Below are 15,596 nucleotides of genomic sequence, written 5' to 3' on the forward strand. Positions count from 1 at the left end.
CGGGGCGCGGGGCTGGAGAGGGCTGTGGCGCCTTCCTGCGGCCTCCTCCACGACGCGGCCCGGGTGAAGGCTGCTGCTGGGGCCGTGCGGGAGGGGAGGGAGCCACAGGAGGGCGCCCTCGGCGGCGAGCAGTCTGAGGTGTCTGTACCGACGGCTGGGTGGAGGCAGCAGCAGGCCGTCGGGGCAGAATATGTTTAATCGCCTCAGACTGCTTCTGTGCGGTTGAGAACTGCTGGGCAAAGTCCTCAACCGCTCCGCCGAAGAGGCCGGCCTGGGATATGGGGGCGTCGAGCAGACGGGTACGCTCGGCGTCCCGCATATCAGCCAGGTTCAGCCATAAGTGACGCTCCTGGACCACAGAGGTGGCCATCACCTGACCCAGGGAGCGTGAGGCCACTTTCGTCGCTCGGAGAGCGAGGTCAGTGGCGGCACGCAGCTCATTGAAGAGCCCTGGGTCAGTCCCCGCCTCGTGCATATCTCTGAGCAGCTGGGCCTGGTAGACCTGCAAGGTGCTCATCGCATGCAGAGCGGCAGCCGCCTGTCCTGCAGCTCTGTGAGACCTCGCCACTAAGGTGGACGAGAATCTACAGGCCTTGGACGGGTGCTTAGGATTACCACGAGATGAAGCACTCTGAGGACATAGTTGCATGGCAACAGAGCGTTCAACCGGGGGAATCCCAGTGTACCCATGGGCGGCTGCCCCATCGAGGGGAGGAAAAGCGGAGAAAGCTGACGAACGTACACGGGAGGTCAAGGGAGCCTTCCATGATTTCGTCAACTCCTCATGCACCTCCGGGAAGAATGGCATTGGGGTTGGCTGTGGCCGTGAGGCGGCAGCCGCACCCAAAAACCAATCATCCAACCGCGAGCGCTCAGGGCAGGGCGGAGGGTTCCACTCAAGCCCGATGCTCGCGGCGGCCCGGGAGAGCATGGCCGTCATCTCGGGATCTGATACGGGCAACGCTGGAGCTCCAGAAGGAGGCAACGCAGCCGCATCGTCACTTCCCGATGACTCTTGCCCGCCTTGTGATGCCGCGATCGACATCGAGTCTTCCTCTGGAGCGCCGAATGAAACACGCGGGGCATCGAAGGATGAACCCGGTAGAATCACCGCGGCACTCGCGGGTTGCAACACTGTAGAGGGGGGCGTGGTCCGAGGACGCATCGTCGGATTGTCCCACACCGTAACCCTCAGATCACCCTGTCCACCAGCCGAAGTACAGCCTCTCGTGGAGGATGTAGATCGGGGTGTGGATGAGGGGACTCTCTCCCGAATGAGATCATTGAGTCTAGACCTCAGTGTTGCGATGGCCATGTTCCCACAGAAGGAACATGAGTCATCCACAAGCGCTGCTTTAGCGTGCTCTAAGCCCAAACACGCAAAGCAGCGATTGTGCCCATCAAAGGAAGACAGGAGACGACCGCACCCAGAAGAACACGGGCGAGACATCTTTAAAAAGACGTGCCACGTGCAGCTCTTTTAGAGAAAAAACTCAGCGATGCTGAGGCGACCAGGGAGAAACACACAGACTGGCAGATCACTGCTCAGATCGCAGGCAATGTGAACTCGCTGGGTACCGCCGTCACACCAACACCGGAGAGTTCGCTCGTCACAGAAGATGAAGTCAGGATTGGCTTGTGGAGTGAAGAGAAGCTCTTGGCTCCGAAGCGAAAACATATCTGCATGTTGCCGAGCGTCCTCCTTTTATACCCACGAGGTGGGGCGGAGTTACGCTATGCAAATTCCGCAGACCCATGGCATTTCATCGCCATTGGCTCGTTTTATAATACACGAAGATGATTGGCTTTCTAGGCGAAACCCCCATTCGTCGTCATCCGACGTAACTCGGAGTGACTACGAAAGGGAACTAGAATAAATCCCTAATCTTATTTCTGAGCAAAAGTGATTTTTTTCTTCATTATAATTTTACAAGCAAAACTTTCTTGCAGCGGATCAAACTTAGATGTTTCTTACATCTAAGAGCGTAACATTTAGCACAAGTACTTCAAACGAATTAAACCTGTGACCTGTTTTCTGAGTAACATTAAGAATATCTCTATAGATTGTTGCAACACCTCCGCCATGACCGATCAGACGGGGCTCATGCTTATAACAGTATCCTGGTGGAGTAGACTCATTTAGACCGAAATAATCATTTGGTTTAAGCCAGGTTTCAGTAAGGCAAAGTACATCGAAGCTATTATCTGTGACCATTTCATTTACAATAACCGCCTTAGGTGTGAGCGATCTAATGTTTAGAAGACCTAGCTTTAGAAATTGTTTTTGTTCACTGATATTTAGATTTTCTGGTTTAATTACAATAAGATTTTTGCTAGATCCTACACTAGATTTATTGTTTGGCCTCACTAAGCGAGGAATAGACACAGTTTCTATATAATGTTCTACACTACTTATATCAATTAAGTTGGGACAGCGAAGACTGTGATTTGGACTTTGACTTACTAGTCATATGGTGTGTAACGTCTTGGAGATGTTGTCCGACAGAACAGCCGCTCCGATTCTGCTGGGGTGCAGGCCATCAGCACGGTAGAGCCTAGGTCGCTCCCAGAACAGATTCCAATTATTTACAAAGAGCAGTTTCTGTTCATTACACCATTCATTTAGTGCAAATAATCTACTGAACCTTTCTTGTCCTAGTCGGTGCGTGGGAAGCGGTCCAGACACGATGATCGTTGCTTCAGGCGATGTGCTGCGAACCGTCTCGATCAGGCTTCTGTAGTCCTTCTTCAGAACCTCCGTCTGCCGCAGCCTGATGTCATTCACTCTCGTCACCGTTCAGGATCTCGGGAATCTGTGCAGCGACATCAAAAACACGAGCACCAGGAAAGCAGTGAGTGCGCACCTTACGCTTACCTGAGGTAGCACGTACATGACGGACCATGGAAGTGCTGATGATCATGGCGGCGTCACGTTCCGATACGCGAAGAGGGGAGAAGCGGTTCCGGGTGGAGATCTCGAAGACCGGGAGGGGCGGGGAGGTCCTTGGTCTGGTCCTGGCTCGTGTCTTCCGCTGTGGGATCACCCAGGGTCCATGGTGTTGCCTCGGTGCCGTAGTGAGTGAAGGCAGAGATGATCGCGTCCTCCTGGGCAGAGAAACGCACGGAGTAGACGAAGTCGGAGTCAAAAAGTTACTAACCACTGACTTGTGAGCATCGGCGCGTGATGTTTCAAGCGCTGATCGCCGATCTCGCAGCTCGGCTTGCTTCACCAGCAGAACACGGATCTGCTTCTCCACCGACTCCAGCTCCAATCGTAACGAAAACAGCTCGAATGTGTCCTCACCTGCACTCAGAGGTAACGTTAGACACACATCGCGTAAAAAAAAAGCAAATAGAACCCATTATTATAATCACTGACACGGTCTACACACTGTATACAGATGCCCGTGCACTTTCTGAAGTTCTTCACACGCTTGAGTCAATAAAAAGACAAATGGAAGAGTAAATGGAAGCTGAAAGGAACGTTCACATTGACACATCCTTGTAAACAGCTCAATTTCTCAATTCTGAAGAGATTTCAGAAGGATACCAGCATAAGGAACAAGCATGGTTTATTTTTTAATGGCGTCATGTATCGCATCAGAGGATTATATGTTTGTTCTGAGAATGTGGCTGCAGATTGTTTTGTAAATGAGGCACAGTGGAGAGTTTGCAAAGAAACGTCTGATGGATAAGGCATTCAGCTATATTGGATCACCCACACACACACACAGACATGCACACGCACGCACACACACTCACACACACACGCAACTATTAGCATTACAAGTGAACCTCAAGGTACGTATTAAATAATATAAAATCCATGTCATCATGACCCCCTATAATGTTTTTGAAATTACTCATTCTTACTAAGGATGCTTCTATTTGATCAAAAACGTTTTCTGCTATATATTTCTGTGGGAAACTTAATACATTTTGTTCTTCGTTATACTTAACACCAGATCAGAATGGTTTTAAGGGGAGTAAATGCTGATAAAAGTTTCATTTTTGGGTGATCTATTTCTTTAAATGTGCCAATGTTACTGGGAAATTTCAAATTAGGCTCAATCTTTCCTCTATGAATCCATTACAAAGTCTGGAGCAGATTCAAATATACATAAACCACCATGCATTTAGTTAATGAAAAATTTGGAAGCCAAATGAGAAATGAATGATTTGAATCATTTATTTGAATCGTCGTTGTCGACTACACATTCTCAGTTGAGTTAGATCTACATGCCAGCACTGGCTTGTGTCAGGTGTGGAATACCAATTCCACCCAATTTCTTTTTTTCGTTTTGATTTAAACAGGCACTCGACTGTGAAGGTGACGAGAAATTACGCACAGTAAAAGACTGAGCTAATGTGCTGAGTTAAGGATAAGGAATACGATTTTTTTTTTTTTCTTAAGCATGGCAAACATTGTATTGTTCAAAGTGACATCCTTGGCCATAAGGAAAGTATAATGAGAAAATAAAATAGGTCACTTCTAAGGGTTGTTGTTCAGTTTCATACAAACTATATCCCTAGTAACATTTGTAGTTATAAAAAGCATTTGTATCCCTGTGTGGACACACACACACACACACACACACACACACACACACACACACACACACACACACACACACACACACACTGTTAATTTGGTTTATTGCTTTTTTGATGTTGTCAGGAAAAGAAAATCAATCAATCAATCAATCATTCAATAAATAAATAAACTGCATGGCCAACAACGAATACACTTACTTTTAAAAGTAATTCAAATGAAAAGCTAGTCCATTCTATAACATATAACATAATAAGGATAACTTCTACATGCTTAATCATGAAACAATTCCAGCACTAAAAGCCTGACATTTCAGACACACATCAACAGCCCAACCAAAGCCCATCTGTCTCTCTTAACAAGTTCACCAAGTTCCTGGAATTGAGCTGAGGACAAACGTGTCTGATTTTATTAGATCTTTGGTTCACAGACCCCCCACCCCCAGTTATATCAGAAGTCTTCTGTCTTCGAGAAAAGGCCTCAGAGCATAAGAGGAACAGCGAGAGAATAAAAAATAAAACAAAAAAAACAACTGGCACATAATTTGGCCATCTTTCTTTATCAGGAGTCAATGTGCATTAGAGCTGTTATCTTTGTGAAGCAATTGTCACGGGTTATTATCTACACACTAATCAGACACTACAGTAGTATCCCATTGCATTTTATTGAGGAACAACACAATTGCAAAACCAGCAGCTCAAAAAATGAATGCAATTTGCATGAATCAAATGTATTATGTAAACATGTTTGTTAAAATCGTTGGAGTTTGAGACTATGAAGAATTTCAGCACTTTAAAGAAAGATAAATAGATGTGAAAAATGTTAATACAAGACTCAACATTTCCATTTATTCATTTAACAAAAGCTTTTATCCAAAGTGACACATGAGGAACATCATAAGCAATGTACATAAATGTACATAAAATAAACATTAAATACAATATGTACACAACAGTTCAGTAAGAGCATAGGTTACATAGAGCATAGACAAAATTGATAAAAAATACAGCAAAAACAGTAATATTGTGAAATATTATTGAAATATAAAATAATTGCTTTCCATTTTAAAATGTATTCCTGTGATTACAGAGCTGAATTGTCAGCATCATTACACCAGCCTTCAGTCTCATGATCATTCAGAAATCATTCTAATATGCTTATTTGTTGATGAAGAAACATTTTGTATTATCAATGTTGTGTTGATTCATATGTATGTCTTTAGTGAAGAGAAAGTTCAAAAGAACAGCATTTATCTGAAATTGACATTATGAATGTCTTCACTGTCACCTTTGATCAGTTTAATGCATTCTTGCAAAATAAACTTTCTTATTTCTTACAGAAAGTAAACAATATATATATTTCTGATGCAAACTTTTAAATGGCAGCTTACATTGTAAAATGCATGTCTGGTTTCTCGGATTGAAAAAAAAAATCAAGTAATTTTAGAGCAAATGCAATAATTTTGAGATACACTGTATTGAACATATGGGCATGCAATCATCAGATGAAATAAATAAAAAAAAATGAAAAACTACGGTAACACTTTATATTACGACCCGCAAACAACTGCGTAAGTAAACCGAGATTACGGTGTACGTTTCTGTAATTATAGTGTACTTCCGTGTAGGTATAAGGGAACAATATGTTAAGTTTTGGGTAATAAAGGGGTATAAGAAGAAAAAGAAAAAGAAAAAGAAGAGCAAGAAAAGAAAGAAGAAGAAAAGCAAGAGAAGCAAATAAAAGGGGGGGGGGGGTATAATGTGTTACTTTGTTGTTTGAGTATACTGTAGAAAAGACAATGTTTTATTAAGATGAAAAAGTGTTTTGACAAGATGAAAAAGTGAAAGATGAAAAAGTGTTTTTGAAAAAGTATATTGACTTTTGACATAAAAGTCAGAAATTAAACGGGATCCTTTATTGTATAAAAATGTTTTAATTACACAGTATATTTGCCCTGACATTTAAGTGTCACTGCAATACAATGTGATAAGGTAAGTACTAAGTACTACATGGTAGGTTCTAAATTAAAATTATGGCAGAAACAAATTTTTTTGGCTAGTTTAGTAAGAAAAGCCAATAAATTCAATTTTTATCATACTGCCATATTACACACACACACACACACACACACACACACACACACACACACACACACACACACACACACACACACACACACACACACACACACACACACACACACACACACACACACACACACACACATATATATATATATATATATATATACGTTTAATCTACAACCCAGAGATGTCAAAATTACCCTGTAACTATATTGCACAAGAACATATTTTACCAGAAATGTGATAAAAACTTTTATATATAACAGACATACAATTTTTGCCTGGAATATATTAACAGAATAGGTACCTGTTAGTTTTAAAATAATTACATCATAAATAATTTGCTTGTATATCTGGTTGTACCCCTTTATTACCCAAAACTTAACATATTGTTCCCTTATACACGGAGGTACACTATAATTACAGAAACGACTTCGTAATTTCGGTTTACTTACGAAGTTCTTTGCAGGTTGTATATCTGCTTGTTACCCCTTTATTACCCAAAACTTAAAATATTGTTCCCCTATACCTACACGGAAGTACACTATAATTACAGAAACGTACACCGTAATTTCGGTTTACTTACGCAGTTGTTTGTGGGTCGTAATTTAAAGTGTTACCAAAACTACAGCTCAAACAGTGCAATACAAGTAAGTGTAATATCTAATGACTTGAGGAAGAGAGAAGGTTCACCTGGGGGACAACACATAATGATATGACTTTGGCTTTCATTATTTAACAGTTCAGAGATAGAACACATCCCACACAGACATACTAGATCTTCAGCGCTGTTAAAAACAGCATTATGTTCAACTAATGACAGAAAATCATACAGCGTTTAAAAAACATGAAGGTGAGTTTTCATTTTAACCCAAAATAGTTCAGGCTTGGGTAAAATAATCCATTCAAAATGAGCTAAGATCACACCACAGTGACATTTTGATGGATACAATCCAGCAGTGTGGCGATTCTTATTTTTTTGAAATGATGTCATAAAATAAACATTTGTGTTCTCTGGAGAACCTTTCAGTGAACAGTTCTTAAAATAACCTTTTTTATTTTTTATTTGTGTGAAGAACATTTAAAAAACAAATCTAAAGAACCATTTTCAACTATAAAGAACCTTTTGTGGCATGGAAATGTTCTATGCACGTTAAAGGTTCTTCAATGGAACCATCAATGTCAATAAAGAACCTTTAATTTTTAATAGTGTAGGCTGTAAACACAATAGCTGCCCAAAACAAAGGGACAAAACCAGCCACTGTGAGGGCTAAAATAATTCAAACATAGAGTTATAGAGAAGTATGAGGTCGGTATAACCTTCCCAATCTTGAGCCAGGCTATTTACCATCAGAATTAATGAGGAGGATAATGGCCAGACTCACAAACAAGTGTCCAGACAAACAAACAGCCGCTACCTGTCCGTTCTGACCTCCACAGCTCTTGTCCTTACAGGCCACCTTTCAGCACACCTGAAAACAAGGATTAACATTTCACTAAACTTGTCCCTAAACAAATCATCTATGTGTAGATGCAATACAAATGTGGGAAAATGCTAAAAGTTCAATCTGGGTGGAAATGTGAACTTCTCAATTTTGAAAACCTAATAATGAGACCTTAAAGTGAGCTGTTATTTAGGCCTCACTGCATCAGATCTGAAATGTGGGAAATAGAAATAGGAAATATATCAGTACAGGAAAGAAAAGTGCCCATGACGGCACTGCATGAGGTTGTAAAGACTTCAGCTGATGTTGCCGCACTTTCGCTCTAGGCGTCCAATGAGATCATGGCGAGCGCTGGGACAGACTCTGAGATGGAATGACATGGCAGATTCTTCAAAGTGTGTATGTTTCCTGCCCTTGAGTGCAGACAAAAATGGAAGTAAAGGAGTCACGCTGTCTCTCCAGAGAGGATGGAAGAGCAGGCTGCATCTGGCCCATAGAGTGATGGGAAATCGGGCGTTGAGGCAAGGTCAGCGTGAAGGACTCAAAGGCTGAAAGAGGAAAATAAAGGAAAATGGCAAAACGTAGAGAGAACGAGGTCACAAGGAAACATCCTGTGATGGAGTTCCTGTAGCTCAACTGATAAAGCATGCCAGTAGCAATTCCAGGATCATGAGTTTAGTTCCCAAAGGAATACACCTACAGATAAAATGTACATTACCATTCAAAAGTTTGGAGTTGTTAAATGTTTAAAATGTTTTTCAAATAAGTTATAAGTTAAGTTATGTCAAATAAGTATTTTGATTAATATAATAATAATAATAATATTGTGAAATATTATTACAATTTTAAATAACTTTTTTTCCATTTTAAAATACTTTAAAATGTAATTTATCCCTGTAATACAAAGATGAATGTTCAGCATCATCACATCATTCTTCAGTGCCACGTGATCCTTCAGCAATCCTTTGAATATGCAGATTTGCTGCTCAAGAAACATTTACTATCAATTTTGAAATTAAGATAATTTCTTTCCCCCAAAAAACCCTGACCTTACATATTGAGAATTCACTTTACATACAAACCGTTTACAACCCAACCCTGCGGCCACACACTGCCATTTAACAGAATAAAGCTGTACTCATTTCATCAGCATAACTTGACCAATATTAAGAGTGTAACGGTTGCGACCTTAACTTTAGGAATTTAATTGGAAATTAATTCCTTAAAATAACTTTTACCAATTCGGGTGCCAGGCAGAATTAAATCCACCAAAATAAAGTTAATAATTTAACCCAACCATAAAGTTAATAATTTAACCCAGAATAACTCAAACCACCAATTACACAAAATTAGATAAAGTAATGAAATTCATTCACACACAAAAATAATAATAATAATACAAACACACACAAAATATTCATACCAAATTGTAATATAAAAATATCAAAACAGAAAAAAACACGATTTTCACAAAGAGAATCAAATGCAAATACAAAAATCAAACAAAGTCTTTTGATGTGGTGCATTGTATATTTACAGTTTTTTTCGATTGCTAAACGAAACTGGAGCTACATGTGTAAAACTCGAACTACAGTCTGCACAGCAGCAGTTCATGTGGACCAAACTCTAGTTTGTTTTTCATTGCCTGAACACAGTTTTCAAAACTCTACACACTTATCCCATGACGTTAACCACAACCTGCACAACACTGTGGATTTACAGCACTTTGTTCAAATGCTAACACACTGCTGTCAAAACTGTAATTCAAAACAGAATAGATTTCAGCCTTATGCCTTTCAAACACTGCTGATTGCAATTTCAGCTGAAAGGCTAAGCAGGTCTTGTTTGTCATTTGTTCGAATTACAGTATGTACTTTTAGTTTCTACCTTTTTTTTTCTCTCATTACTGTAATTCCGTAAAATAGGCTACTACAGACTATTGAAGCAAACTGCTAATTTTCATTTACCTTAAAGAATTGTTATGTTCTTAAAATTGTAATAAATCATGTGAAAGAATGTCACTCTTTTCTTTGAAGAACATATTACTTTGTATGAAGTCACTGAAATTGTTCAAACTGTAAAGATGAAAAGTTTGTATTTTCTGTATTGGAGTTTAATGCTAGTGTTTTTACTCTCAGTGTGTTCTGAGTGACGGTGTATGTTATCTCAGTGAGGGTTGTGCATAGTGTTTGGCTGCATTGAGCCTGTTTTGAGCCATGTGTTAAGAGTTGTGTTGCTTGGAATGAGTTTTGCAGGTGATGTGAACTGTTTAGCTCAGGTGACTGTTGGTAGTGCAGACTAGTTAGACTTTTGCACATGTAGGTCCAGTTGTGCTCACTGTCATTTAGCAAATGAAAAAAAACTGTAAAGTAATTATTAGTTCATGGAGTGAGTTCGTTTCTCAACAAAAGATCAAAATAAAAAACTAAATACTCGAGGCCCTATCTTACACCTGGCGCAATGTTTTTGCTAGTTTCAGCCTGACTCAGTTATCATTTTCACATCTGACCATTTTTCCCGTCGTTAAACAAGCAAAAGTGGATTTGAATACGCCCTAAGTGAACTTGCGTCCTGCATTTTAGACCTTGAAAAAAATCAACAGTTCAAAACCATCTGTCAACCACTGTGTGTGTGTGTGTGTGTGTGTGTGTGTGTGTGTGTGTGTGTGTGTGTGTGTGTGTGTGTGTGTGTGTTTGTGTGTGTGTGTGTTTGTGTGTGTGTGTGTGTGTGTGTGTGTGTGTGTGTGTGTGTGTGTGTGTGTGTGTGTGTGTGTGTGTGTGTGGTGCAAATGGCGGAAAGCTACGCCATCCAAGCAAAAATAAAATCTAGTCCCAAAGTTCACTTAAAAAAAAGTCACAAGGTTTCATTTTGACTTTAATGCGTGCAGACAAATTACTGCACATATAGCAAAAAGAGCAAAAAAAAAAAAAAAACTTTAAAACTCACAGTTCAAGTTCAGTGGGAATTCATCTAGGCAGTTGTCACACTTTGCCTTGGATTCATTGCATGCTTGATTTAAGCTAAAACGAGCATGAGTGCAGTTTTAAAAAGCCATGTGGTACAGTAAGGAGAAACTGCTAAAATCTCATTTACAACTTTTGATGTATTATTCCATTAATGAAATAGCTCACCATTAAGTCAAACTGTTAAGACCTAAAAGTGTGTCCCCAATTATTACTTCAAGGATTACACCTTTCAGACATCAAATTGGATGCAAAGATATCCTAATTTGTCAAGGGGACGTTCACAGATATGCAAATATATAAAACTCCAAAACTGTGAATACAAATCCTGCAAATGAGATTATTTCGCTTCTAGCACTGCAATTATAGTAAGCATCCCAGTGTTAAATTCATTTCGATCTAAATGGAAGGTTTGTTTGGTTTATTCTATGGAGTGACACTTCCACTTCATAAAGCAAAATGAAAATGTCCTTGGGCTTGCCCATGGCTGATTGGCTGAACATGTCTTGCCTTCTGGTTGGAGAGGCGTGTAATGAACAACACATGAGCTGGCACGTGTAAATAAATGCCAGGATATTGTAACTATGTGCTGTCATGCTCTGTCATCCATTAAATGTACCTTTCAGGACAGCTGCGTTTGCACTAGTGATAGTAATGATGGGGATAGGGATGTGGATGGGAGGGGATGGGATGGGGAAGGGAAGGGGATGGAATGGGATGGGATGGGATGGGATGGGATGGGATGGGATGGGATGGGATGGAATGGGATGGGATGGGACTCCAAAGCTACTCCAAAATAAAAGGTGTTTTTCAGCATAAAACGATAAAACTAATTTCCATTAGCATTGCAACAAGAAACAAAAAAATGCATTCTCTGACAGAACTTTTGAACTGCAAACACCCTGCCAAAAAAATAAATACTGACAAATCATACCTGAAGAAAGCACAGTAATCACTTAATCTAATCAAGAAAGTAATGTCTTCTTATAAAACTACTGATGAAAAGAAAAAATAATAATATTATGTGCATAAAATACTTTTAAAATCACCTTATTCTTATTTTCGTCCTTGTGTCCAAATTTCCTCAGCAGTGCCCCTTTAAGACACCCATCAGAGCACAATCATTTTGTTTGTTTCAGTCTTGCCCCAAGGATTGGAACAAATCTATGCTTTGACAAGGTCTGCTGTACTACTGTTTCAATCTCATGAGCAATCCTACTATTTGAGCACAGTTTACTGTTCGTCAGAAGATTAGTAGGCTGTCTATATTGCTATACCGTACAAATCAATGAGGCAAAAACTTTTAAAAGTTTCACACATCTGTCTAAAAGGAATAGCTGACCCAAAAAAGAAGAACAATATGTCGTCATTATTCGCTCACCTTCATGTCATTTCAACTCCCATATGGCTTTTACCTTCCTTGAAATACATAATGAGATGTCCAGGTCAACGTCTAAGTGAAAATACAATGAAAGTGGGTTTTGATTTATGCTGCTAAGCTCCAAAAATGCCATCAAAGTACCACTGTAGTGTCATAAAAGTAGTTCAACTCATGTACCATATTCCAAGTGTGAGAAACTAATTTTTTTAGGCTGTTGTAATAATAATAATAATAATACATCTTATACACTCTGCAGGCCTGAGCTGGAGATATCAGATCCATTAAAACATTGAAATGGAAAAATAAATAAATAAATAAATGAGCCTCACCAGAACCCAAACACTATTAATTATTGTGACAACATAAGTAAAATTTTAAAAAGGAAAAAAGTATATACTTTTAGATTGCAAATACAATTTTAGAATCAAATTTTTCACACAAAGCTATTGCATGACTTACATTTACATTGATTAATTTTGCAGCTTCTTTTATGCAAAGGGACTTACAAATGAGGAATACAGCAGGCGATTGATCGTGAAGAGGCAAACAAACACAAGAAGTGCTCACAATACAAAGTTTCAGACATTGCTTACAGTAGCATAAGCTAGAATAGGGAGGGATTAAAGGAAAGTGAAAGCATTGTATTTTTTCATGATGATTATTAGGTTAAGTTCTCACTGAAGAGATGAGTTTAAGCTGTCATTTGAATATTGTCAGGGATTCTTCATTCTGGATGAGGTGGCGGGGAGATCATTCCACAGCAAGGAACATTGAACGAAAATGTTCTGGAGAGTGATTTTGTGCCTCATTGGGATGGTACCATGAGGTCTCGCTCATTTACCGATCGCAGGCTTCTGGTCGGGATGTAGACTCATAAGAGCGAGTGGAAGTAGGAGGATTTTAGGCCTGTGATAAATCTTTAAGCAAGCATCCGTGCCTTGATCTTGTTGCGAGCAGCAAGTGGTAGCCAGTGCAGAGATATAAAGAGAGGTGTGACATGGGCTCGTTGAAGACAAGACATGCTTCAGCGTTCTGAATCATTTGTAAAGGTTTGATTGCACATGATGGAAGTCCAGCCAGAAGAGCATTACAGTAATCAAGCCTAGAAATGATGTAAGTAGTTTTGTTGCATGCACAAATAGGAGAGGCTTGATCTTCCTGATGTTGTGTAGTGCAAACCTGCATAGAGCTTTCTTTGCAATGTGGCCTTTGAAGGTCAGCTGGTCCTCAAAATTACTCCAAGATTTCTAGCTGACCTTGATGGGGTAATTGATGATGAACCTTAATGGATGGTGAAATCGTCCTGTAGAGTCAGATTGGCAGGGAAGACGAGAAGCTCAGTCTTTGCCAGGTTGAGCTGCAGGACAGGAGATGATCTTTCATCCATGCTGAGATGTCCGCCAGACAGCTTTAGATTTGTGCAGCTACTGTGGGATCATCTAGTTAAAATGAAAGGTAGAGCTGTGTACTTGGAGGGGTCCAAGTACTGAACCCTGAGGAACCCATGTGATCAGTTGATGGACTGGAAGACTTTTTAACATATTTGACATTGTTGCAGCACCTCTCTTTCCAGTCTGTCAGTAACGCTCTGGAGTGCATTTCCCAAAAGCTTTGTGGGCCCACTGGTTCTGTTGAACTTTCTGGAAAACACCCATTCCTATTTCTTTAAAGTCCGAAAAAAGCCCCTCAGTCCGAAAAACGGTATGATCTCTGATTGATCTGCTGGACCAGGGTGTTGTGATTAGTCAACCACTTCGAGCATGTTTCAGAAATGTCAGTCCCCTTACTATAACCGTGAGTTTCAGCTTCTCAGGTCTAAACACTGACACTTGGACATGGTGACAAAACACAACCAGACATGTGCATATGATCTTTTATAAATGCATAGCATGCCTTTCTGTTATGTCCTTCAGAAATCTAATACATAGACAACAATGTTGAACTGAGAATAGGTGTGATGCTTCAGTTAGCTACAGACCGGCCCCAACACACTCCATAATCTACCTCAAGAGCAAAACTATTCGCTCATTAACTGCTGTTTGGCAAACCCATAACCCTTTGCAGGGCCAAATAAAGTTAATTAGAATCTTCCAGTCAAAGCAAAGACCATCTGTTTTGTAGAGTGGTAAACATTAATAATAAGGCCAATATATATATATATATATATTAAGTGCTAATTTCATAAAAGAGAATTTGTTTAGGATATGAAAGTTTACAGTTAAACTATGATTATGCTACAATTCAAGAGGTCAAGCTCTAAATTGTCAGCCAAATCCAGTAAGCCCCAGATGGTGGATGCTGTAACTACATCATTATGCGGACAGAACCATCATTATTCAGAACACTTCCAGAACCATTTTTTTACCAGTTTGAAGAACATCTTTTGTCATGACACAAGAATCTTTTGTCCTTTTGTGGAAGGGACATGTTCTTTGGATGTTAACAGTTCTTCATGGAACCATCAATGCCAATAAATAACCTTTGTTGGATAGATTGGTACATAATATACAGTGGTACATCCCAGTGCATACAAAGCTCATGTCTTTATCGGACTGGGTCAGTCCGCCATCAGCGACCTCATATGCAGTTCCCATGGCGATTGAGTGCAAACTAATCAAGCGGAAATACTGTAGCATGAACTGAAGGTTGAAGACTAATCTGAGAGAAAATACATTGGTCTCATTCTTGATGGCGCTGTAATGGATATATAATTGTAGTATGGCTGTATTGCTGATAATATGCAGTGTATGCCATCATTATTTCTCTCAGATTGTTAAACATTTTAAACATGATAAACATTTAAAAGGGTGGAATAACAAGAAGTTGAGGGTGAGCAAAAACGCACCATTTTTGTGTCTGTCCCTTTAAATGCGAATTAGCTTCTGCTCCTGGCACAGAGGGCGGAGCTACAACATCTCCTGTGTTAACAGCTTCGATTACCTCACACAGACATTCACTGAAAACTTCAAAAACTTTTAGCCTTTTATGTTCAAACCGGAGTCAGACAATGATGGAGAGACTCGAGCAGAAGTGACAATGTAGAATGCAAGAGGCCATTTCTAAATGGTTAGTTGATGAATCTATGTAGTTTATGTGTAGTTATCTTCTAGTCATTGATTAGCATTTCTGCCATGATAAAATATAAATCAAGTTTATGTTTTGTTTATGTAC

Source organism: Siphateles boraxobius, unplaced genomic scaffold, assembly GCF_051911475.1.
Source record: "Siphateles boraxobius isolate OS27281-9 unplaced genomic scaffold, OSU_SipBor_1 1, whole genome shotgun sequence".
Taxonomy (NCBI): Eukaryota; Metazoa; Chordata; class Actinopteri; order Cypriniformes; family Leuciscidae; genus Siphateles; species Siphateles boraxobius.